The 25272-nt window shown below is 46.4% G+C and overlaps 1 long non-coding RNA gene across 1 annotated transcript; it reads right to left on the minus strand.

Moving 5' to 3' along the window:
• Positions 1 to 6877: 6877 nt before the first annotated feature.
• On the minus strand, positions 6878 to 23026 carry LOC115476978. The gene is made up of 3 exons (XR_003943253.1): positions 23016 to 23026; positions 21221 to 21223; positions 6878 to 6962 (listed from the first exon to the last, which is right to left on the minus strand). It is a non-coding gene; the product is annotated as an uncharacterized LOC115476978 (long non-coding RNA).
• Positions 23027 to 25272: the final 2246 nt, after the last annotated feature.

A 25272-nucleotide genomic window follows, 5' to 3' on the forward strand; every position in this document is an offset into this window, starting at 1 on the left:
CTCCCCCTTGGCCCATCAACCCCCTCCTCTCTGAACCCCCTCCCTTCTCTACCTCAGCAGCTTCACATGTCTGCTGCCTGCACAGGCCCTGCAGGCTACCCTCTTCTGTGTCCTGCCCTCAGACATCGCTTCTTGTTTCCTCTCTGGTGGGACAGAGCAAAGGGAAGTCTGCAGGGCCTCTGTAGGCAGCAGACGTGTATCACTGCTGCCACCAGCGAAGGTGCTGAGGTAGAGCAGGGAGGGGGATTATGAAATGGAGCAGTTGGTAGGCAGTGGGTCAGGGGCAAATGCCAAATCCGGGGATACAGGAGAGATGCAGGACAAAGTATGGGGGGAGGATGGACGATTCACCCATCTTAACTCTGGGCCCACCAAAATGCCAGGTCTGGCTATGCCCCTGGTGAGTCCTGTGACCTGTCCACTCTCCACCCAGACTCTGCCTATCACACAAGCCATAGGGGCCAACTCTGTGAGTCCTGTGGGTGCTTGAGCACCCCCAATATTGAGAAAATTCCTTGTATGTGTCCAGGGAGGGGTTATTTCCACTGTGCTTAGCACTCCCAACAATTTTGAAAAGTTGGCTCCTATGACACAAGCCACATCAGAAGCAGCATGGTCACCTTAACAGCTAAGGTTGGAAAACAAAGGCCTCCATCAGGTTGTGTTTGAAAATGAAAGACATGAAAAGCTATATTTGAATATCTGCCGAAGCTAAGTATAGATTTCTATATGGAAATATTCATGAACACATGAAGATATTTTGTGCGAGCAAACCGACAAATGAATACTGTGAGTGTATTTGCAGGAGTTTTTTTGAGAATCAATGAAAGAAAAGGTACCCAGTACAGCGAAGAAGAGTTGAGGTCCTTTTTCTCCTCAAAGGTGATGTAATAGTGAGCTTGGACTTTGGAAGAGATTTTTTCCTCTAATTTTCTAGTAATTACTTGCCTGGATGCCAAAATACTGCCAGGAGTTTGTTTCATCAAGCTCATCGACAAATGTCATTGCTTCCTGTTACGGGGTGTCCTACATAAGTTTAACTGTTCCCTCTGGACTGCTGAAAAGTTTGCTTCACAGCTCAGATGGGTGCACTGCTACTGATGATGAAAGCATGTGTTGTTTGGAAAAGTAGCAACAAAATTTGCAAGTATTACGACCTCTGTCCCTTGATATGAGAATAGATTTTCTGTTTTATAGTAAGTGACAATAGGTTGAAAGAGCAAGAGATGGGAATTTTAATCAAGCCTTTTAGACAGCAACGCCCTTCTCTTCGTCTAGGGGCAGGGATAAAATGTTGACTAAAATCATCCTTATTCCCATAAATGGAAATGAGACTGACACAGCTGGTTTATTTCTTGGTATGAGACTTCCCAACAAAATATTATACCATAGAATCACAAACCAGTTATAATTGCTCAAATAATGTACTGTAGAATTGCATACCTGCAAAGGCATACAAGATATGTCTTCCTGCAATGCCAAAAAAATGAGAAGTCTCCTCAGAAACCAAAACAAAGCAAGGGGTGATGACGACCAAAGAGAGACAATAGATGATTCAAGAGTCTACCAGATTTCCAGGATAACAAGTTTATTGATAACCCCAAACTCGCAAGTTAAATGACACTAGTTCTTCGACTATCTCTAGATTTCTCCTCCACCTTTGATTTGGTAGACCATTCTCTACTTCTTCGGCATGTTCATTAACTGGGATCTTAGCCAAAGTACCTTTATGGTTTTAACCATATCTGCAGACAACACACTTTCCGGATGTCTTCTCAAGGTCAGGTATCTGCTGAATATCCACCACAATCTGGATGCCTTGTTGGCATCAAATCTGTTTAATAAATGTTGGCCCCATTATTAACATTAATTTGGTTATCAGGCTGTAATCTGTATGTAGGTCTACAGATAATATTATTTGCCTATCTACTACTACTACTACTACTGCTATAGAAATGCTAAATAGTAGTAGTAGTAGTAGTAGTAGATAGGCAAATAATATTATCTGTAGACCTGATATCATTAGACATCACTGATACGGAAACCTGGCAGCTACTACCAATCTCTTGGAAGTCAATACATTAGTGTTCAGCACCACAAAATGTGAATCTCTTTGATCCGGCCATTTTCATACTCTTTCAGCCTTCACTCCATCTCTTTACGGGATACCGTTGCAGCTTAAGGACTCAGTCTGTATCTCAGAAAGGATTGCATTCAGACCAGCCTTCATATCGGGTGAGTCATCTTATTCCACATACACCTGTTCTTACACTTTGTTTAACTCACCTCCTTAGTTGTTGTCCCTCCATCTTCTAAAATTAGGTAGGATATCTCACGTAGGACCCTCCTTTGCTTTTTTTACACCCTCCCTCTGAAATTCGCTCCCTTGGTTTGCACATGAAGAACCTTCTCTGCCAACTATAAGAAACATTTTAAAAATGTTATTTTATATACAAAACCTTTGGACTGGATCCTAGGGTCAATGATAGACGCTTTCTGTTAGTTGGTCCTCACTTTTATGCGCCAGGATCAAAGCCCGCTGCACTAACCATTAGGCTACTCCTCCTCCAAAGTACACTCATGAAGACACATCTCTGATGGATGAATTTTTCCTTTGAGAGAAGACGCGATTATCTCTGTAGATTGATTTTTTTTCCTTTGAAATAAAACGTGATTATCTTCACAAGTGTACTTTGAATAGTTTAAGTACCCATTTGTGCAGAACCCATACTTTAATACATCATTTTTCAGACTCCTAAGGCAGGTGCCTGAGCGTCAAAACATGGCTGCTGTGTTGAGTCTTTTGATGTATTCTTAATAATCATTGATGAGGATTACCACGTCTCCCTTGTGCTTTTTTGGAAGTGCCACCTCTTCACCCTAGTCTTTGGTTTGCATTATCATTGAATCACCATATGCACTTTGTTAATTGCATTATTTGCACTTTATACACGCAGTCCATTAACTTATCACTCAGTGTCATTCCATATGTACATTTGTTTTCTTTTTCATATTCATGTTTTATATTATTCCATCAAATGACACAAGTTTCATGCATGAACCACAATTATCGATGCATTAACCATGTTTATTATTTATTGCTTATTCGATGTTTATTTATTGGTGTAATACGCAGGGCTTTTTTTGAGGGGGTACTTGGGGGTACTGAGTACCGGCATCTTTTCCGCTGTCTGCTAAACTTGACCCATGGTTCTCGTACTTTAATGAAAGAGCTCAGGTTCTACATACAAATTCTGCCTTGTCATAGATTGTATGACTGGTTGCAGGGGTCCTGGCTATTGTGGGGTGAGTCCCTCAATGATCACTCCACCCCTGAAGGGTGGCCTGGCATTTGAGTACCGGCACCTTTTTTGCTAGGCAAAATGCACTGGTAATACGTAAATATTTTTGTAGCATTGTAATTATTGTTTTCATGTTTTGTACATCTTTCATTAGACCCATGATGCAAGCGTATTGACGCCGAAACACACCTCCTATTGGGTCCACTAATAAAGGAATCCTGATTGTCTCACACTTGAAGGCCCTTGGTGCTTTCTTCTGTTTGGGTATACAGTCACGCAATGCAACGAGAGTCCTTTTCGACATATCAAACGTTAAAAAACAGGTTATAAAATTTCCTTTTTACTGAAAAAGACAGAAAGGAGTTGAATTAGCACAAGCTTGAAACTAATTGTTAAGGCCTTGGCCATTCCTAATTCAAGAATGAAGTGAGTAAATGGAAGTCGCACGTTCACTTTAGATGTTCTTACATTTTTTAATTAAATTATGACATAGTAACATAGTAGATGATGGCAGAAAAAGACCTGCACGGTCCATCTAGTCTGCCCAACAAGATAAACTCATATGTGTATACCCTACTTTGATTTGTACCTGTGCTCTTCAGGGCACAGACCGTATAAGTCTGCCCAGCACTATCCCCTCCTCCCAACCACCAGCCCCGCCTCCAACCACCGGCTCTGGCACAGACTGTATAAGTCTGCCCAGCACTATCCCCGCCTCCCAACCACCAGCCCCGCCTCCCACCACTTTCTCTGGCACAGACCGTATAAGTCTGCCCAGCACTATTCCCCGCCTCTCTACCACCAGTCCCGCCTCCCACCACTGGCTCTGGCACTGACCGTATAAGTCTGCCCACCACTATCCCCACCTCCCAACCACCGGCTCTGGCACAGACTGTATAAGTCTGCCCAGCACTATCCCCTCCTCCCAACCACCAGCCCCGCCTCCCACCACTGGCTCTGGCACAGACCGTATAAGTCTGACCACCACTATCCTCGCCTTCCAACCACCAACCCCTCTTCCCCCAACCGGCTCCGCCACCCAACACAGCAGCTATGAGAAGGAGGTGAGCAGGGGGAGGGGTGAAGTAGACATTAGGGCTACATGGTGGTGAGTCTCTTAAGATTTAAGGAGGTAGTGGGATTTGGGAGAGAGGAGGGAAGGGAAGGGAGAGGAGGGGAACATTGGTTGGGCTGTTCTGTTGAGCTGTTAGATATGCTGATTGTATTATGATCAATGTTGGAAATGTTGCATAAAAAGAAAATTAAAAAAAGAGAGAGAAATAGACAATTACTAGGGTTGAAGACTTGATTTATCAAAGTAATCAGTCATATTTCTTGCCTGTCTGCAATCACAGAATAGCCCTGATTCAGCCCTTTAACAGCTTTTTATATTAATGCAATGTTGTAGTGAAATTTACTGTGTGTGTGTGTCCTTGCATAATTTTTTCAGGAAGTGTGATTCTGCATCTCTTCCAGCTTAACACTGCAGAAAAGAAAGTCCGCAGTACACACCTGCATTCTTTACCCTTGTGCTAAAAGGAGGGGACCATCCATGAAACATATTCAAAACAAAGCGGGAAAGGTATTTTCTCACTCAACACACAATTAAGTGGTGGATTTGTTGCTGGAAGGTGTGGTCATGGCAGTTACCGTAACTGGCTTTAAAAAAGGTTTAGACAAGTCCTCGAAGGAAAAGTCCATAAACCGTTAATAGCTATATAAGCCTGGGAAAGCCACTGCGTATCTCTAGCTATGAACAATAAGAAACGGATCTGCTCCTTGCTTGGGATCTGGATTAACCACTGTTGGAGACAGGAGAATGGGCTTGATGGACCTTTGATTTAACTTAGTATGGAATATCTTATGTTCTTATTCCCCTTATTGCCATGCATAGTAAATAACTGTCATGATCTCAGGGAAGGTAAGTCCTTGGGCCGCTGCAAGATACTGGCTAGTGGCAGGCGAACCATCCGGGTAGGACAGAGCATTAAGACAGAAACCAGGTAAGACAGGGTTAGAGCTGGAGACAAGCAAGGCTGGAAATGGAGCTGAAGACAGGAAAAGCATGTCAAATCCAAACAGGAGATACACAATACCAGGAACGCACAATTAGGCAGGAAACCTTGTTGCGAAGGCAAGGCACGAGAGTCCCATGGTTCCTTATATAGGCTCTCACTAATGATGTCACAACCTTTGGTACCCTGGAATGAGGCTTAGAATGAAGTGAACAGAGCAAGGGCACCAGAGAGAGGCCAGAATACTGGGACATCAGACTGAGGCTTGGATAGACTCTGGAGTGAGGCTTGGAAAACAGGGAAACAGGCAGCAAGCATCGGTACAAGAGGAAAGTAGTCCCAGGGAGGCAGTCTGGAGAAGTCATGAAGCCCGACCATAGGAAGAAAAGGTGAGTTGGGATGCTGGGACAATAACATTTTGATTTTTACCAAACTTTGGGGTCCTTTTACTAAGCTGTGGTTAAACGTGGCCTTAGCATGCCAGTTATGATTCCATGCCCTTTCCTGCATATTAAGGTCATTTTTACTGCAGCCATAAAATGGTTAATTTTCTATTTTTTGTATTAATGGCCATTAGTGCGTGGCATTAAAAAAAAAGATCATGTGACCACTTACCACCACCCAATTTATAGGCAGTAAGAGCTCACACAGTATTCCTGTGCTAACCAGTAATGTAGACGCTCTGTTTAACAGGGAAGTTAGTGACTTATATAGAGGTCCTTTTACTATGGTGCACTAACAGATTAAAGGCCTCTTTTACAAAACCATACTAGCAATTCCCCCACGGCAAATGCAACACAGCCCATTCCAAATAAATGAACTATGGCCCATTTGCTGCGCCGGGAATCGCTAGCACGGTTTAGTAAACGAGGCCCTTAGTGCATTTTATTATTATTCGTTACAGTTGTATCCCACATTTCCCCACCTATTTGCAGGCTCAATGTGGCTTACATATTACCGTTAACGGCAATAGCCGATTCCGGTATGGTGTGAATAATATAAAGTGATACTGTGGTGGGATGAAGTACATGTATGGTAGGTTGGATTGGGGGGGGTCTTAGAGAGGGAGAGGGGAGGAAGAGTCAGGTAATGCTCATTAAGGTCTTTGGTTTCATTAGGATGTAGGTGTCCAGGTATTTTATGTTGAGACGATGGGGTATGCTCTTCTGAACAGGTCTGTCTTTTGTGCTTTCCGGAAGTCTAGATGGTCGAGCGTAATTTTTACTGATTTTGTGCGCTTAAATAGGAAAAGCTGGTTGCATAGATGGATTTGTATTTGAGCCCTTTGTTGCTTGGGTAGTGGAGGTTTAGGTATGATCGTGTAGATTTTGTGGTGTTTCTGGCTGGCGGGTCGATGAGGTCTGTCGTGCATCCCGGTGCCTCGCCGTAAATTATTTTGTGAACAGTTACGTGCAGATTTTGAAAGTGATGCGTTCTTTGATTGGTAGCCAATGCAGTTTTTCTCGTCGTGATAAGATACCCGTAGGAATATAACAGGCATATCATTTGGCGCACTAGCACTCCGGTTTACGAAGAAGCGCTAGTGGCTGCCCATGCGCTAGTGCCGACACAGCCCATTCACTTTGAACGGGCCGTGTCAGCACTAGCGCATGGACAGCTGCTAGCGCTGCTTCGTAAACAGACCCTTAAATCCATTAGCGCACCTTAGTAAAAGGACCCCAAAGAATTTACCCTGTCTTTATACTGCTGGGACGGTCGGTGATGATTTTCAGCAGCATTGTCCAGATAATAATGTTGTTGAAAATCAGTGACGGGGCCTTGTGAGCAGCACTTCAAGTTTCAAGTTTATTAATATCTTGCTATCCTGCCCATTGGGAATACCAACTAAGCGGCTTACAGGCTATTAAAGAAAAGAGTGAAAAGGCGAAAGAAACAACGGACACAACACAGAGAGATGGGGAAGAAGGGGAGAACCAGGGGTGTAGCCACGGGTGGGCCTGGGCGGGCCTGGGCCCACCCACTTTGGGCTCAGGCCCACCCAGCAACGGTGCACCCAATGGGCCTTCCATCTCCGTCAGCCTAACTCTACAACAAAGCTGCACGGCACCGGGTCCGTCAGCATGCTGCCGCTATGCTCCTACCTTGTCATCTTTTGGCAGAGGTGTTAGTTCTGCTGCTTCTGCAGCGGATCCACACGGTGCCAGGGCTGTCTGTACGCTGCTGCGACTGCTTCCTCTGCACTAGCCCCGCCTCACCTTCTCCGATACTCTTTCTGAAGAGGCGGGGCCAGCGCAGAGGAAGCAGTCGCAGCAGCGTACAGAGAGACAGCCCTGGCACCACGTGGATCCGCTGCAGATTTAGCAGCAGAACTAACACCTCTGCCAAAAGATGACAAGGTAGGAGCGTAGTGGCAGCATGCTGACGGACCCGGTGCCGTGCAGCTTTGCTGTAGAGTTAGGCTGGCGCTGCCCGGCGGAGATGGAAGGGGAGGGAGGGAGGGGAAAGAAGGCCTGCAGCGTGCCGATGGTTGGGTGGATGGGAGGTGGAAGAGAAAAAAAGCCCTTCAGCATGCCGGTAGGTGGTGCCTGGGGGAAGGGATCGGCAGGTGGCGGGGGGGGGGGGGGAAGAGAAATATCCGCAGCATGCCAGTGGTGGCTGGGGAAAGGGCGGGGGAAAAACCTGCAGCGGTGGTTTGGGGGGGGGGGGTCGGGGCAGTGGCGTAGCCAGACAGCCAATTTTGGGGAGAGGGGGGAGAGAGAAAAATTTGTGCCTACCCACTTTGTGCTCAGGCCCACCCAAAATTGGCTGTCTGGCTACGCCACTGGGGAGAACTACAATATTCATGAAAGGAAAGAGGGGTAGGAAAGCGCAATAGGAGGGGGGATGTTCTCAGAGCCAAGTGATGCCTTACCCATGCATGAGTCAGAAAACAACAAAGGCAGTTGGTCCGCCAAATCCAATATGGAAAATGAAACAATGAGGCAGACTTTGTAAAAAAAAAAAAAAAAAAGCAATGTCTTTATTAGTAGATTCAAAGCTCCCAGGTATTCAACATAAAATGCCCAACATGGCCGTGTTTCGCCAGTACAAAAATGGCTGCATCAGGGGCAATAGGTCACCAGCTGATGTCAAACTTCAAAATAAACCAGGCTGGCATGGCTCTAAAAGCATAGAAAGCTAGATACTGGGAACAGTCTCTGAAAAAAACGCTGTGGTGGCGAAACATGGCCATGCCTGGCATTTTATGTTGAATACCTGGGAGCTTTTAATCTACTAATAAAGACATTACTTTTTTTTACAAGGTCTGCCTCATTGTTTCATTACCAGTGTATGAGGCAGCAGAGGTCAGTGGAACGCCTCAGAGAAAAGAGATAGGTTTCGAGTTCAGATTTAAAGTGTTCCAAGCAGTGGCGTAGCCAAGGGTGGGCCCGGGTGGGCCTGAGCCCACCCACTTTGGCCTCAGACTCACCCAGTAGGTGCATACCTATGATTAGGCTGGCAGAGATCCCTACGCCCCACCAGCTGAAAACTCCCAACAACTGTCCCTCCTGCATACCTTGTAAATAGCAGATCTTCGCCTGCATCGAACAGCGACTGATACATGCTGTTCGCACCGGCCCCAAAGCATCCCTCTGATGTATTCCCGCCTATGCGAAAACAGGAAGGCTGTGGGGCCAACATGAGCAGTGCGTATTAGTTGCTGCTCGCTGATGGTGAAAATCTGCTATTTAAAAGGTGTGTGGGGGAGGGGGATGTTTGAGAGACCATATGGCATGCGGGCGAGAGAGGGAAAGACCACTTGTGAGACAGGGTGGAGTTCTGCCCATCCATCTTGGACCCAGGCCCACCCAAAATTGGGTGTCTGGCTACATCCCTAGTTCCAAGGAGATGTGCAATCCAAGATGTTCTAGAAGCCGGTTCCAGAGCTCTGGGCCGGGCACGGAAAAGACAGAATTTCTAATTTTAGAGTGACCAATTTCTCAATAGGAAGGGACAATCAAGAGCCAGATAAGTACTACTGAATAACATCAACCCCTCTATTTCTGCACCCCATATCAAGTTTTCACTCACTAGAAAGTTTATGCTCCATCTGGGTTCTCCTAGTATATCCCCATACTCTTCTGATCCTCTGGTCAAACATACCAGAATGAACACCCAGTACAAAGGTCTGAGTGGAGGAGTGGCCTAGTGGTTAGGGTGATGGACTCTGGTCCTGGGGAACTGAGGAACTGAGTTCGATTCCCACTTCAGGCACAGGCAGCTCCTTGTGACTCTGGGCAAGTCACTTAACCCTCCATTGCCCCATGTAAGCCGCATTGAGCCTGCCATGAGTGGGAAAGCGCAGGGTACAAATGTAACAAAAATAAAATACATACTATTGGAGATTCTACATGGAATGTTGCTATTCCACTAGCAACATTCCATGTAGAAGGCTGTGCAGGCTTCTGTTTCTGTGAGTCTGACGTCCTGCACGTACGTGCAGGACATTAGACTCACAGAAGGCGCGGCCTTATTGGTGATCTGCAAGGGCTTCTACATGGAATGTTGCTAGTGGAATAGCAACATTCCGTGTAGAATCTCAAATAGTAGCAACAGTGGAGGAGTGGCCTAGTGGTTAGGGTGGAGGGTGGTGGACTTTGGTCCTGGGGAACTGAGTTCGATTCCTACTTCAGGCACAGGCAGCTCCTTGTGACTCTGGGCAAGTCACTTAACCCTCCATTGCCCCAGGTACAAATAAGTACCTGTATACAATATGTAAGCCGCATTGAGCCTGCCATGAGTGGGAAAGCGCGGGGTACAAATGTAACAAAACAAAAAATGCCGGACTACCATTCACAAAACATAAAAACGTTTAATCCAAATATCCGTCTTACTTCTCTCCAAGATTTAATAATTAACGACACTAGCAAATGATCTTAATCTGCATCCACACCTAGTTCAATCTTACTAAAAAAGAGTTACACTTTATTCCCCCCCCCCCCAATAATATTATAAAGACATGAAAAATTGTAGACAGTGCCCACAGAGATGCTGAGGGTCTTTCAAAAACCAGGACACTATAAGATTCCCTATTAAATAGACAGTCCTTCAACAGTTGACAGGCAACGTGAAGACCTGTCCTTCCCTGTTTAAATGGCAAGAAAAATTTCTCTAGTTGTATTTCAGACCTTTTTTTTTTTCTACATAAATCATCTTACTAAGCTACAATTAAAGATCTGAAAGATGTCTTTGCATGATTCTTCTATCTGCAGTGGATATAGAATTTTAACTAAATACACTTCCCCTAGAAAAAATAATAAGGACTTGGCACCATCAGAAAGTTTCCTAAGAACCCAGGGATATTCACATCATAAATTTCACTTACATTCGTGAAAAAAATGGAGACTCAAACGCAGAAAGCCGTTCCAACTTATCATGGTGCGCAGCCCTCTCTGCTTCTGCTAAGGACAGATGCATCCATAAAGCGAAATAAAAAGCAAACTAGTTAAAAAATTATTCCAGCCTCCATTGGTAGGTTACGTGGGCTACCGATTAAAGCTAGAATCATGTTTAAATGTGTTTGTTTTTTTTATTTAAAATATTACAGGGTTTGATTCCAGATTGTTTTGTCTCTTTTTTATTTTAGTGCCGGTTCTAGAATTAGAAGGGTTGGTATCCTCTCACGCTATATACCTTTTCCTCAGCTAAAGGAAAGAAGTGTTTAACGATCTTTGAGAAATGACTGGCTTTTCAAGCAGTAATTTCTGCAAAAACTTTGTTATTTTTTCTCATTTCCTCAACAGTACCTTACATTTAGAAGGAAGGTGAAAACCTATTTTTTTTTTAAATTCATTTTACGAGAAAATTAATATTTTAGGGTGTGTTTGTTTTATGTAGAGTTCAGAGGCGGACTGAGAGTGATCTGGGCCCCCGGGTACTGAGTGGTCTGACACCCCCTACCACCGTGCTGCTGCCCCCCCTACTACCGCAGCTGATGCCCCCGCTGCCCCAGTCCTAACTGAAGGGCCCTGTTGGTCTAGTGGTCTCTGTGGTGGGGGGAGCATGTTATTTCCTGCCTGCTGTGCTGCCGTGTTTTCAAAACGGTGGCCGAGACTTCCCGCGGTAGTCTCGCACGTCTCTACAATCTCACGAGACTTCAGGGAGCCTCAGCCACCGTTTTTAAAATACAGCAGTGCCGAGCAGGGGGAATAGCAGCAGCACAACGGGCAGGAAATAACATGGTCCCCCCCCTGCAGAGGCCACTAGATCACCAGCGGCGAGCCTTTAAACGTAGGACCGGGGAGGGCTGTAGTGTGCGACGGGCATCTGGGCAGAGCCTCTGGGCCCTCCCCGGTTGCCCAAATGGTAGAGTTTATGTAATTCCCAGAGATTGTTCTTGCCTTTTGACATTTGTAACTTGAACTGTGATGTTGTAGCAGGATATTTTATTTTTGTTACATTTGTACCCCACGCTTTCCCACTCATGGCAGGCTCAATGCGGCTTACATGGGGCAATGGAAGGTTAAGTGACTTGCCCAGAGTCACAAGGAGCTGCCTGTGCCTGAAGTGGGAATCGAACTCAGTTCCTCAGGACCAAAGTCCACCACCCTAACCACTAGGCCACTCCTCCACTCCATATAAGTTTGACTGTGAGGTTGTAGCGGGATATAAGTTTGAAATGTAATGTAATGTAAAAGGAGAATTTTCTAGTAAGGGGAGGCTTCCCAGGTAGTGATTTACAGTCCCATTGTAGACACGGGAGATGGCCGGCCTTCTCGTTCGAAAATAAGCAGGATAGTCACCCCACCATGAAATTACCCCCTTAAGTGTTAAGCGCCCGCTTTTAGCTTCCCTCCTTTCTATTGTAGTGGAATTACTTTTAAACCTGCACTGCCATGATTTAATGACTGCTTTTAACTTCTGTATGACTATAAGGCAGTACTAGCAACAGAAAAAAAATGTTTTCAATAAAGCACTTGCCAACGAAAGCAACAAAATCATTCAGATTTTGCCAAAAGGATTTTTTAAAAAATTGAATTAGCATAAAGCTGCATTTCTTCTTTCCCCTTAAAGTGTTTCCTTTCGAATATTTTCCACTGTATGAGTTTTCCAATTACAGATAAATGTAGATTCCTCTTTCTTTTTGAGGAGTACGCATCAATTTCTTCCTGCTCCTTTGGATTTCCAGTTCAGTTAGAGCTGACCAGACTAGGACCTTTCATTCCTTCTCCACAGAGGGCTTTTCCTCTCTTGCCTGTCTCTGTGACAAGCTATTACAGGACAGTATTTAGTAGAGGTCAGAGACCCCAGTGTCATAAGTACATAAGTATTGCCACACTGGGTCCATCAAACCCAGCATCCTGTTTCCAATAGTGGCCAATCCAGGTCACAAATACCTGGCAAGATCCCGAAAAAGCAGCGGCATAGTGAGGCCGGCTGATATCCGGGGCGGGTCGCCGCTGCGCACTCCCCCCCCCCCCGGGTGCAGCATGGCGCACCCCCACCCCCCCGGTGCACGCAACCCCCCCCCCCCCCAGAGTGCATCTTTACCGCTGGCGCTCCACCCCGCCGAGTGCACGTCGGCTCCGTTGGTTCCCTGCTTTCTCTGCCCCAGAACAGGAAGTAACCTGTTCCGGGGCAGAGAGAGCAGGTAACCAGCGGCGCCAACACCCCCCCCGGCGCGTGCACCCAGGGCAGACCGCCCCACCGCCCCCCCTTCCTACGCCACTGCGAAAAAGTTCAATACATTTTATGCTGCTTATCCAGAAATAGCAGTGGATTTTCCCCAACTCAATTGAATAATGGTCTATGGACTTTTCCTTTAGGAAACCGTCCAGACCTTTTTTAAACCCTGCTAAGCTAACCGTCTTTACCACATTCTCTGATTCATATTAAATTTACTACTTTGTAGCTTCATCGTATGCCCCCTAGTCCTAGTATTTTTGGACAGAGTAAACAAACAATTCATGTCTACCCGTTCCACTCCACTCCTTTTATCATATCTCCCCTCAGCCGCCTTTTCTCAAAGCTGAAGAGCCCTAGCCGCTTCAGCCTTTCCTCATAGGGAAGTTGTCCCATCCCCTTTAACATTTTCATCGCTTTTCTCTCTGTACCTTTTCTAATTCCACTATATCTTTTTTGAGATGCGGCGACTAGAATTGAACACAATATTCGAGGTGCGGTCGCACCACGGAGCGATACAAAGGCATTATAACATCCTCACTTTTGTTTTCCATTCCTTTCCTAATAATACCTAAGATTCTATTTGCTTTCTTAGCCACAGCAACACACTGTCCTATAGAATCTGAAACGCATAGGGGGTCTTTTACTAAAGATGAGCTCGAGTTATTTGCAGCAAGGCCCATAGGAATAAAATGGGCCCTGCTGCAGATAACTCGAGTTAATCAAACATATAAACGGCAAGTGACCGTACTCACTTGCAAATGCGCAGTACAGACTTCCCTCTCTGTCCCACCCTCGTGTCAAGACGTCATGATGTCAGAGGGCGGAAAAGAAAGGGAAACGGAGTCGAATTGTCGGACGACGACGCTGCCGTGTTGCCTGGAAAGGAATATCGCACAAAACAACCTCCCACCTCCCCCCATCCCTGCCACTGCTCTCGCCCCCCTCCGTATCAGGCCCCTCTGCACTGACCTGACAGCGCGTCTCACCTCCGTGTGGAAGTGCTGCAGGAAGCAGCAGAGTGATCTGCTGCTGCCTGTAGCGCTTTCACACAGAGGTGAGAGGCGCTGTCAGGTCAGTGCAGGGGGCCCGGCACGGAGGGGGGAGGGAGCGGCGGCGATGAGGGTATCTGGACATGGGGGGAGGGCAGGGGGGAGAGGCCATGGTTGCTGGACTTGGGGTGAGAGCAGGGCACAGAGGAGGGTCGCAGGACATGGGGGGAGGGGGGAGGCCAAGGGAAAGAGGAGGGTCGCTGGATATGGGGGGGGGAGGATCGGTGGACGGGGTGAGGCCAGGGGAGAGAGGAGGGCTGCAATACTCGCCCGTTTTTACGGGTTTACCGGCTAGTCTTAAATAAAAGACCCCCCCCCCCCCCATCCACTCTTATTCCCATTCTAAGATGCCACTGTTGGCTCCTCAATTTAAAAACGGCGTAACTAGAGTTAACAATTTGCTTGAAGTTTAAGAAATACCAACCAAAGGCATACTTTGTTTTTCTGCCTTTTTCTCCGATTTTCCAGATTAAGAACTTGTACGGTGACTCATTCGTTCAACCCACGTGCCAGCCCTCCTTAATCTACCAGCACAGCCTGACTCAGAGTTTGGAGCAAGTATAGCAAACTGTTCACACAGCAGTTTTAAAAATCGTGGCAATATTTACAAGGTCCCAAAGTGAACTTTTGGGAGACAAATTTGAAGTGTTTCTTCTTTTTTTTTTTTTTCCCAACAAATTCATTTCGCACTGTGTCTTTGAGCACAAGATTCTCAACTTTGGCAGAACAGTGTGGGAAGGAAACTCATCATCAAAACATTTGTTCATGCTTCAGGGTTTGAACATTTTTGACTGTCTCTTGGACGGATACCAGACTTTGTAATAAGCTCCTACTCTCTCCACAACTCACTTATCCATCAGTGTTATCTGATTCATATCATCAGAATAATTACTACATAGGGGTCCTTTTACAAAGACGCGCTGAAAAATGGCTTGTGGCAGCGAAGGCGCGGGTTTTCGGCACGCGCCGATCCATTTTTTTTTACCGCACCTGTAAAAAAAGGCCCTTTTTTCCCGAAAATGGACGCACGGCAAAATCAAAATTGCCGCACGTCCATTTTGGGTCTGAGACCTTACCGCCAGCCATTGACCTAGCGGTAAAGAATCTGGGCGGTAATGAACTACGTGCGTCAAACGCCATTTGGAGTGCGTCAGTTACAAGAGCCCGAAAAAAATATATATATTTCAGACGCGTGCCAAAAATGAAATTACCGCAAGAGAGCCATGCGTTAGTTGGACGGTAACTCCATTTTGGCACGCAATGGGCACGCGTAGACGCTTGCACAGCTTAGTAAAAGGGCCTCACAGTGATTATTATTTATTTATCTAGTATTCGGTTTACCACTATTTCAAAATATAAAATAACATCAAGGTGGCTTAACGACCAAACAATGAGCTGCTAATAACATATATCCAGACAAGATGGTTGGGAGGCGGGGATAGTGCTGGGCAGACTTATACGGTCTGTGCCAGAGCCGGTGGTTGGGAGGAGGGGCTGGTGGTTGGGAGGCGGGTATAGTGCTGGGCAGACTTATACTGTCTGTGCCAGAGCCGGTGGTTGGGAGGAGGGGCTGGTGGTTGGGAGACGGGGATAGTGCTGGGCAGACTTATACAATCTGTGCCAGAGCTGGTGGTTGGGAGGCGGGACTGGTGGTTGGGAGGTGAGGATAGTGCTGGGCAGACTTATACGGTCTGTGCCAGAGCCGGTGGTGGGAAGCGGGACTGGTGGTTGGGAGGCGGGGATAGTGCTGGGCAGACTTATACGGTCAGTGCCAGAGCCGGTGGTGGGAGGTGGGAATAGTGCTGGGCAGACTTATACAATCTGTGCCAGAGCCGGTGGTTGGGAGGCAGGGCTGGTGGTTGGGAGGTGAGGATAGTGCTGGGCAGACTTATACGGTCTGTGCCAGAGCCGGTGGTGGGAAGCGGGACTGGTGGTTGGGAGGCGGGGATAGTGCTGGGCAGACTTATACGGTCAGTGCCAGAGCCGGTGGTGGGAGGTGGGAATAGTGCTGGGCAGACTTATACGGTCTGTGCTAGAGCTGGTGGTTGGGAGGTGGGGCTGGTGATAAGGAGGCGGGGATAGTGCTGGGCAGACTTATACAATCTGTGCCAGAGCCGGTGGTTGGGAGGCGGGGCTGGTGGTTGGAAGGTGGGGATAGTGCTGTGCAGACTTATACGGTCTGTGCCCTGAAGAGCACAGGTACAAATCAAAGTAGGGTATACACAAAAAGTAGCAAATATGAGTTATCTTGTTGGGCAGACTGGATGGACCGTGAAGGTCTTTTTCTGCCGTCATCTACTATGTTACTATGTTAAGATGGGAGGACGAAAAATGAGAAAATCACACCGGGGCAAAGGGTAACACAATATAGCAAAACTAGTAGACAATATAGGAAATTGGAGAGACAGAAGGAAAGAAAAAAAATGGGGGGGGGGCCACTAAGCCCTACCACCAGGAAGATATAAATAATGACACAAAATCATTCAAGGTTGTTAAAACACCTGTAGACTGTGAAATATTGCAGGAAGACCTTAGGAAATTGGAAGACTGGGCGTCCAAATGGCAGATGAAATTTAATGTGGACAAATGCAAGGTCTGATGCTAGGGTCCACCTTGGGGGTCAGCGCTCAAGAAAAAGATCTAGGTGTCATTGTAGATAATACATTGAAATTTTCTGCCCAGTGTGTGGCAGCAGCCAAAAAAGCAAACAAGATGCTAGGAATTATTAGGAAAGGGATGGTAAATATGACCAAAACTACTATAATGCCTCTGTATTGCTCCATGATGCGTCCGCACCTTGACTATTGCATACACTTCTGATTGCCGTATATCAAAAAGGATATAGTGGAATTAGAAACGGTTCAAAGAAGAGCAACCAAAATGATAAAGGGAACGGAACTCCTCTTGTATGAGGAAAGGCTAAAGAGGTTAGGGCTCTTCAGCTTGGAAAAGAGATGGATGAGTGAAGATATGATTGAGGTCTACAAAATCCTGAGTGGTGTAGAATGAGTAGAAGTAAATCAATTTTTTACTCATTCCAAAAGTACAAAGACTAGGGAGACACTCAGGGAAGTTACATGGAAATGCTTTTAAAACAATTAGAAGGAAATATTTTTTCACTCAACAAATAGTTAAGCTCTGGAACTCTTTGCCGGAGGATGTGGTAACAGTGGTTAGTGTATCTGGGTTTAAAAAAGGTTTGAACAAGTTCCGGGTGGAAACATCCTTAGTCTGCTATTGAGACTGACATGGGGAAGCCACTGCTTGTCCTGGGATTTGTAGCATGAAATATTGCCACAATTTGGGTTTCTATCAGGTACTTGTGACCTTGCTTGGCCACTGTTGGAAACAGGATAGTGGGGTTAGATGGACCAGTGTGGCTACTCTTTTGTTCTTATGGGAAAAGCGACACCTAAGTGTCCATGGATTGGGCTCCAATATCTAGTGGCCGAGAAAAGGAATGCTAAAATATTCACGTTTTTATGCTTGTCTTAAATTTACAATAAGATCTCGCCATCCTCAAAGATCTAGGCAGAGAGTTCCAGAGGGAAGGAGACAAGCCAGAGAAGCAGAACTGTTGAGTAAAGTCAAAAGGAAGCTTGGAGTAAGCAGATAAAATGAGCAGATTAGCTTGTGAAGCCCACAGGAAAGGTTGAGGCTGATGTGGATTAACACAGAATTCCAAAGCTGAGATGCCATACAGCCAAAAGCTTGTATGAAGACACTTTCAATAAACTGACTTGAGATGAATGTAAGAATCACAGAGGCTGAGAAGGTATAAGTAAATTGTGGAAATATGCTGGAATTCTGGTGTAATCATTAGAAGGGGTAGATTCAGGGGCTTCAAATGTCACATTGCTCTGGGATGTAAGTTCCTGGAGGAAACTGCGTCAAAGCATCCTCCTCCTGGAACTGGGACTAGGACAACAAGACAGCTTTCTCAAGAACCAAGCCAATAATTCTCAACTAATGCTTCTTGTAGTCCACAACTTCCCCCCTTCTAGAGAGGTCTGGTTTTCACAAAATCCAATGTATCGCATAGGAACCGGCTCTGTTGGTGCTGTGGGTGCTTGAGCACCCCCAATATCGAGAAAATTCCATGTATGTGTCTAGGGAGGGGTTATTTCCATTGGGCTTACCACCTCCAATAATTTTGAAAAGTTGACTCCTATGAATGTATGCATGTGCATCCTACAGGCCCAAGACCCAGGTTAATCTGCATATGTAGATTACCCTCAAAAACAGGGTATGGTTAGAGGCCATGGGAATAGGAGTTGAAGATATCCCTTTCCCAGGGTCCTTTTTTGTTTTATACACTAGAAGTCCTGTTGGCTCAGCATTTGTTCCTCAGACGATTCAGAGGTTATATTCATTCACACTCCTGACGCAGGCGGCTACGCCGAAATATGGCACAGTGTTGAGTCTCTGAAGTGTCCTCCATTTAATAAACATTTTACATTTGAACTTCACGAGTCGCCACTGGGTCCTCTGTTGGAAGTGTCATCTAATACCCTACTCCTTTGTTTTGTACTTGTGACTTGTCCCTGTTTCTCCTCCCCTGGTGATTCACCTCTGAATGGGAGCTGAGAACCACCTTTTTCAACATAAGTACACCCAAAACTCTTTTCTTCCTGTCCAGCTCCACTGAGTCGCACCAGACAGGATGTCGTGAGCGCCCAACAGAAGAAGATAAATTCATTCAGCATCATGAATAAGTTTCTTGCTTGAAGCTTAGAGTGTTGTATTATATATCTGGGACTTTGCAGTGTTAGTGATGCTCAGACAGAGAAGAAACATCTTGTATTACCTCTCCAGTCTCATCTCTCCCTACATTCCTCCCCGGGAACTCCGTTCACTGGGTAAATCTCTCTTATCTGCACCCTTCTCCTGCACCGCTAACTTCAGACTCCGTTCCTTTTATCTTGCTGCACCATATGCCTGGAATAGACTTCCTGAGCCGGTACGTCAAGCTCCATCTCTGGCCGTCTTCAAATCTAGGCTAAAAGCCCACCTTTTTGATGCTGCTTTTAATTCCTAACCCTTACTCACTTGTTCAGAACCCTTATTTTATCATCCTCACTTTAATATTCCCTTATCTCTTGTTTGTCCTGTTTGTCTGTCCTAATTAGATTGTAAGCTCTGTCGAGCAGGGACTGTCTTTTCATGTTCAAGTGTACAGCGCTGCATATGTCTAGTAGCGCTGTAGAAATGATTAGTATACATAAAAAAACCAAGTCCCCGTGTGACATCAGACCCTGATAAAACCAAACAATCAATCTAACCTGCAAGCAAACAGCGAAGTAGCCAGCAATATGATATTTATAAATTCTGTTCTTTCTGTTGGCTATATTGTTGAATTTTGGAAATCGAGCCAGCAGTTGGTAGGGGTTTTTTTTTTTTTTCTTAAACCCTATGTTTGGAGACAGTTCCAAGCTTCCTACACCCTTCCTCTCACCTCCCACAGCCTCCCTCTCCCAGATGTCACTTATTAGCAGTTACCCTTTTATGTCTGATTCTTCGTGTTCTGTATATTATTATAGCTTTCTTAGTTCTCCAGAAGAAAACGCTTTACTACTTTTTAAACCTCGGAAGAGGACACAGTACTGTAATAGGAAACTGAAGTGAGGATGCGTTTTGTATTTGTTGCAACACAGTGCTGAAACACTCTGACCTCATAATGACACAATTTTTAAAGCAGGGCTTCCAGTAACTGTACTTTCTAGTTTCTTTTTAGTTAAATACTAGTAAAAAAAAGGCCCGTTTCGGACTCAAATAAAACAGGCGCTAGCAAGGGTGCTAGCAAGGTTTCCTCGTAGTGTGTATGTTTGAGAGAGTGTGTGTGTGAGAGTGACAGTGTGAGAGAGAGTGACTGTGCGAGTGTGTGTGTGTGACAGAGAGAGAATGAGACTGGGTGTGAGTGTGTGTGTCAGAGAGTGTGTGTGTGTGTCAGAATGGCAGTGTGTGCGAGTGCATATGTGAGACACAGTCAGTGTGAGAGAGAGAGAGTGTGTTTGACACAGATACAGTGTGTGTGAGAGAGAGAGTGTGTGTTTCACACAGATACAATGTGTGTGAGAGATTGTGTGTTAGAGAGAGATTGTGTGTGAGAGAGCAAGTGTGAGAGTATGTGTGCGAGACCGATAGTGTATGAGACCGAGAGTTTGCGGAACCCCCTTCCCCCTCTCCCCTCTCCCCTTCCACCCCTGTCCGAGTTGCAGAAACCCCTCCCACTTGTTCCCATCTGAGTTGCAGGACCCCCCTCCCACTTCTTCCCATCCCCCCTCTCCCCTTCCCGCTCCACCTCTCACCCACTCTCTGAGTTGCAGGATCCCCCTCCTCCTTGTTCCCCTCCCCCTTCTTCCCATCCCCCCGGCTACCCCCTGATCCAGGACCCCCTTCCCTTTGCAGTTCCAGGACCCGCTCCTCCGCTTCCAGTGCATTTCCAGGAATCCCCTCCCACCCCCATGTCATTTCAGGACCCCCCCCTCTGTAGTTTCAGGACCCCCTTCCCTCCCCCCCGTGTCGTTCATGACCCCCCCTTCCCTCCCCTGTCATTTCAGGACCCCCCCTCCCCACCTCTCTGGCCCTCCCCCTCGTAAGAGCTGGCTGTTGCTGAAAAGTTTGTACCTCCTGCACGCAGGGACGCCGCTTCACACAGCTTTCTCTTTTGCTTGTGTTTCAGCTTTTCCTGTGGTCCCGACCACAGGAACAGCCGAAACTGAAGCAAAAGAAAAGGCTGTGCCCCGCTTCTTTTTTGAAAGCTTTCAGGTCAAGGATTGAGCAGTGGCTGCGTTCACGTTGGGGGGGGTGGAGGGTGGTAGCGTTGGCAACCTTGGGGGGGGTGGAGTGTGGTAGCGTTGGCAACCTGGGGGGGTGTAGGGGTGAGGGGCGCCGACTTTGGGGGGGGGCGTGGGGAAGGGCAGATACTGTGCCTCCAACGGGCTGTGCCCCACTTCGTTTTTCCTTCAGCCACGTAGCAACGGGTTAGCGATGCCATTCATTCAGTGTCATTGCTCCGCCCTCGACATCATCACGTTTGACGCATGGGCGGGGCGGACACTCATGGAGGAAAATCGATCTCACCCACTTCGCTTTTAGAACGTTGGGTAAGTGAGGCTTCATTAGAACATTGGAGGAGCGTTTTATATAGTGAGATGTATGCATACTTTAAATTTAGGTGGAGAGAAACACTTCCTGTGAGGCACGCCCCCTAGTGTTCTCACTCCACCCACTGTGTCACAGTCAATTGAGAGTCAATGGACAGGGTGTAATTTTGATACCCTCCGCCTTCCTTGTGCCCCGTGCACCTGCACCACACATACATAGCTCACTAGTGTGATGCCCTGCAGAAACATCTAGATGACTAACAAAAAAAAAGAGGAACTTGTCGTTAAACTGTTTTGCTTTCTACAGTTTTATGGTTTTATGAGCACTACTTCAAAATTTGTATACTTATAAACAAGGGCGGACTGAGAGTGGTCTGGGCCACCCATCCGGCCGCTGCCCGACACCCCACCTACCGCCGCGCTGCTACCCCCACCTACCGCCGCAGCCGATGCCACTGCTGCCACGGTCCTACCTGAAGGGCCCTGGTGGTCTAGTGGTCTCTGCGTTATGGGGGGGGGGGCATGTTCTTTCCTGCCCGCTGTGCTGTCACTATTTCCCCGCCTGACGGTGCCGCCGTGTTTTAAAAATGGCGGGCAAGACTTCAGATGGTAGTTTCGCGGGTCTTGACGGGCTCGGCCGCCATTTTTAAAGTACGGCAGTGCCGCGAAGGGGTAGCACAATGAGCAGGAAAGAACATGTGTCCCCCCCCCCCACCCCCACCCCACACACAGAGGCCACTAGATCACCAGCGGCGTGCCTTTAAAGGTAGGACTGGGGAGAGCTGTAGTGTGCGGCAGGCATCTGGGCAGAGCCTCTGGGCCCTCGGGCACTGCTCGGTTGCCCGAATGGTCAGTCGCCCCTGCATATAAAATAGTTTTTGACTTCTCAAAACTTTAAATACAATTGAACTCCTCTACGAAAATAACAATATAATACTACAGAATTAGTCATGTTGTGTTGCCCTGTCCGAGAAGGCTAAGCATGACTGTGTCTGTTTTGTGAACAATAGATACACTTCTATTTCCAAAGACGTACAATATTTATTGGTGTCAGTGGTTGTTGATAGAGATTTTCACCCATGTCCCCAGAGTAATAGGACTGCCCTTGCCTGCTGGAGCTGAGTAAGAAGCTGAGACAGGGTTTAAAGAAATAAATAGGAGTAATAATTGCAAAATGTTTATAGATCTGTGGTAAAGACAAAGCTTAAACTTTTGGACTGCTCTGTTACCCTGTTCTGTCCTTTTGCTCACCAGGTAAGTGAGAAAGCTGAGTATACCAGCCTGCCAAGGTGAACCTCTAACCTCCTACCAGCAGATGTCGCAGTGTTTCACCTGACTGGCTGGTCGCTGTTATCTACTCTTTGGCTGCTACTTCCTCTGAATGTCTATCTTTTTCCTCTGTGGCAAGGAGGTTTAATTGACGGGAGATAGCATCACATGACAAGGCTGAAACCGTAGCCCCTATCGTGGTACACTCAAACCAAAGCAAACTATTGGTCCATACCAAGCCACTCATAGGTGGTCTTTATTTTTAATAAGCATTTACTATTGTTTTGGGTAACTCAATATAGTTGCAAGCTCAGCCTACTGGCTTCAGGCCAGATAATGGGCCAAGCACGCTCCCGTTGTCTCCTGTCAATTAAACCTCCTTGCTCTGCGCATGCATATATGAGCCCAGTCTATGCCTGGTCTCTTTGACAAAGCTTGGTTGCTGCCACTCTAGCGTTGCTTGGTGCCTTTGACTCCTTGCCATGACCATTCTTTGTTTTAGATTTGTTGTCTCCACTGTGAAGCCCACCTGAGTCTGTTCCTCAGCTACCTACCAGCCTTGCTTCTATGCCATGACCTCTTGGCGACTCTCAGTGTACCAATTGTGCAGCTAGGCCTGATGCAAATTTGAAGGGTACTTTTGTAAACTGTTTTGATGTATTTTTTTATAGGAAGTGGTATATAAAATGTTAATAAACAAAATTAATTTGTAGTAAAATTCAAGATTTTAAGGCTTGGGCTTGCCTGGTGGCTCATGTGGTATGTGCTGCATGTAGCCATGCTGAGAACCTGGGATCAGGTTTTCTATGCATGCTCAATGGTGACACCTACTGGACAGAGTGCATTTGTATCAGGGTCTGAAAGTAACTGTAGTTGGCCAAAGAGCAACATTGCAATGGCTATTCTTAACTAAAAAGGATCAGACCCTATTTCTCATCAGAAACATTCAGACTATTGGTACAATCATTAACATTATTCCAATTCGATTACTGTAATGCCATATATACTGGCTGTAAGGAATACCCATTGAAAAAACCCCAAACAGCTCAAAACACTGCAGCCAGGTTCATATACTACATGAATGACCTCATCGACCTCCCAACCAGAAACAGATCGATGTCTTCTCGTCCTTACCTCAATTTACACCTTCCCAACTGCAAAGGTATTAAGTACAAGTCCTCCTATGCAAAGTTGCCAGGGCTGTGGGTTTCCCACACAATTGGGCGGGTTTTTAAGTGAGGATGCGGGAAATTTTTGAAGGCTGTGGGCTGCGGGAAATTGGGCTGTTTTTTCGCGGCCGCGTTGCGGGTTTGGGCACTTTTCCGGGGCTTCTATTGGTCCAATTTGGTCCAATAGAAGCTTTTCCGGGGCGGGGTTGACATCGGGGGCAGGGTTAATGACATCAGAGGCGACATCAGGGGCAGGGTTAACGACGCCAGAGGTGAGGTCAGGGGCGGGGTTAACGACGCCAGAGGTGATGTCAGGGGCGGGGTTGATGGCATTGGAGGCGGGGTTGTTGACGTTGGAGGCAGGGTTTGGTTTTGGGCGGGTTTAGGGCTGATTTTGGGTGGGGAAATTTTTTCCCATCTGGCAACACTGCTCCTATGCATCCAGTTTCTCCTTTCTTGGCAGCCAGCTTTGGAATGCTCTACCAAGATCCATCCGAACAATCAACGACCAGTTACCCTTCAGAAAAGCGTTGAAGACCCATCTCTTCAAGAAAGCCTTTTAAGTAGCAGATTTTCACCGGCAGCGAGCTGCAACTAATACACACAGCTCATGTTGGTCCCACAGCCTTCCTTCTGATGCAACTTCCTGTTTCCACATAGGCGGGAATACATCAGGGGGAAGGCTGTGGGGTTGGTGCGAACAGTACGTATCAGTCGCTGCTTGCAGCAGGTGAAGATCTGCTATTTACAAGGTATGCAGGAGGGGCAGTTGTTAGGAGCTCTTGGCTGGTGGGGCTCGGGGATCCCTGCCAGCCACATCATAGGTGTGCTGCTACTGGGTGGGCCTGGACCCACCCGGGCCCACCCTTGGCTACGCCACTGCATCTTCCTCATCTAAAAACATGCTTCCCTACTAACTTCTTCCTTACTGTCACTGGTACGAAGAGGGGCAATGCCTTCATCTCATCTATCGTCTGCAACCATAGCCTGTCTCTATTAGAAGCACACTATTAAATGAACTCCCCAAATATGCCTCATTTTAGAAACAATTAAGTAAACAGGGCAAGAAGTCTCGTGACTGCAGAAATGAGCAAACCTTCTGGGGAAAGTAATTTGCGATTGTAATTCTTCTGTCAGGCATAGCATTTATGGGAAATCTAATTAGTGGCGTTTCATGTTTTTCAAACAGATGGGTTATTTTTACATGTCACATCACACTGCAATGCTCGGTTTTAAACTGTGTACCTTTTCTCTTCAAATCCGCAGTACGCGTGAACATTAAGGATTTCTTGACTTTGGGAGTATGAATGAAGCAGGAGGGAGGGGGGAAAAACCTTTTTGCAGCTGGATAACAATCGTTCTAGTATGCTTTATTTGAAAGAAAAGTTCTTTGAGTTCACACACTTGTTTCCACTCAGTTCATTTGTACATTATTACTTCAGTAGGAGGGAAGAGGTTTTTTTTTTCCAGAATGGTTGGGAGCAGGTTTGCTCTAGAGAATCAGTTTTTCCAGGTAATGGAGGCTTTAAATAATGGGAAATTTTTTGAGAAAAGACTTTGAAAGATAATGGGAGTCTTTCTGGATATTGCACCTTATGGAACACCAATTTTGGGATAACAGGTGTTTTTCTAGACAATAGGACTTGGGCTGAAACCTGAAATTTTTCTTTCTTTTCTTATGTTTATTATATTTTCAACATTTAGACAACATTCTCCAATATCTATATTGAGGACAT

The sequence above is a fragment of the Microcaecilia unicolor genome, chromosome 8 (assembly GCF_901765095.1).
Source record: "Microcaecilia unicolor chromosome 8, aMicUni1.1, whole genome shotgun sequence".
NCBI classification, from domain to species: Eukaryota; Metazoa; Chordata; class Amphibia; order Gymnophiona; family Siphonopidae; genus Microcaecilia; species Microcaecilia unicolor.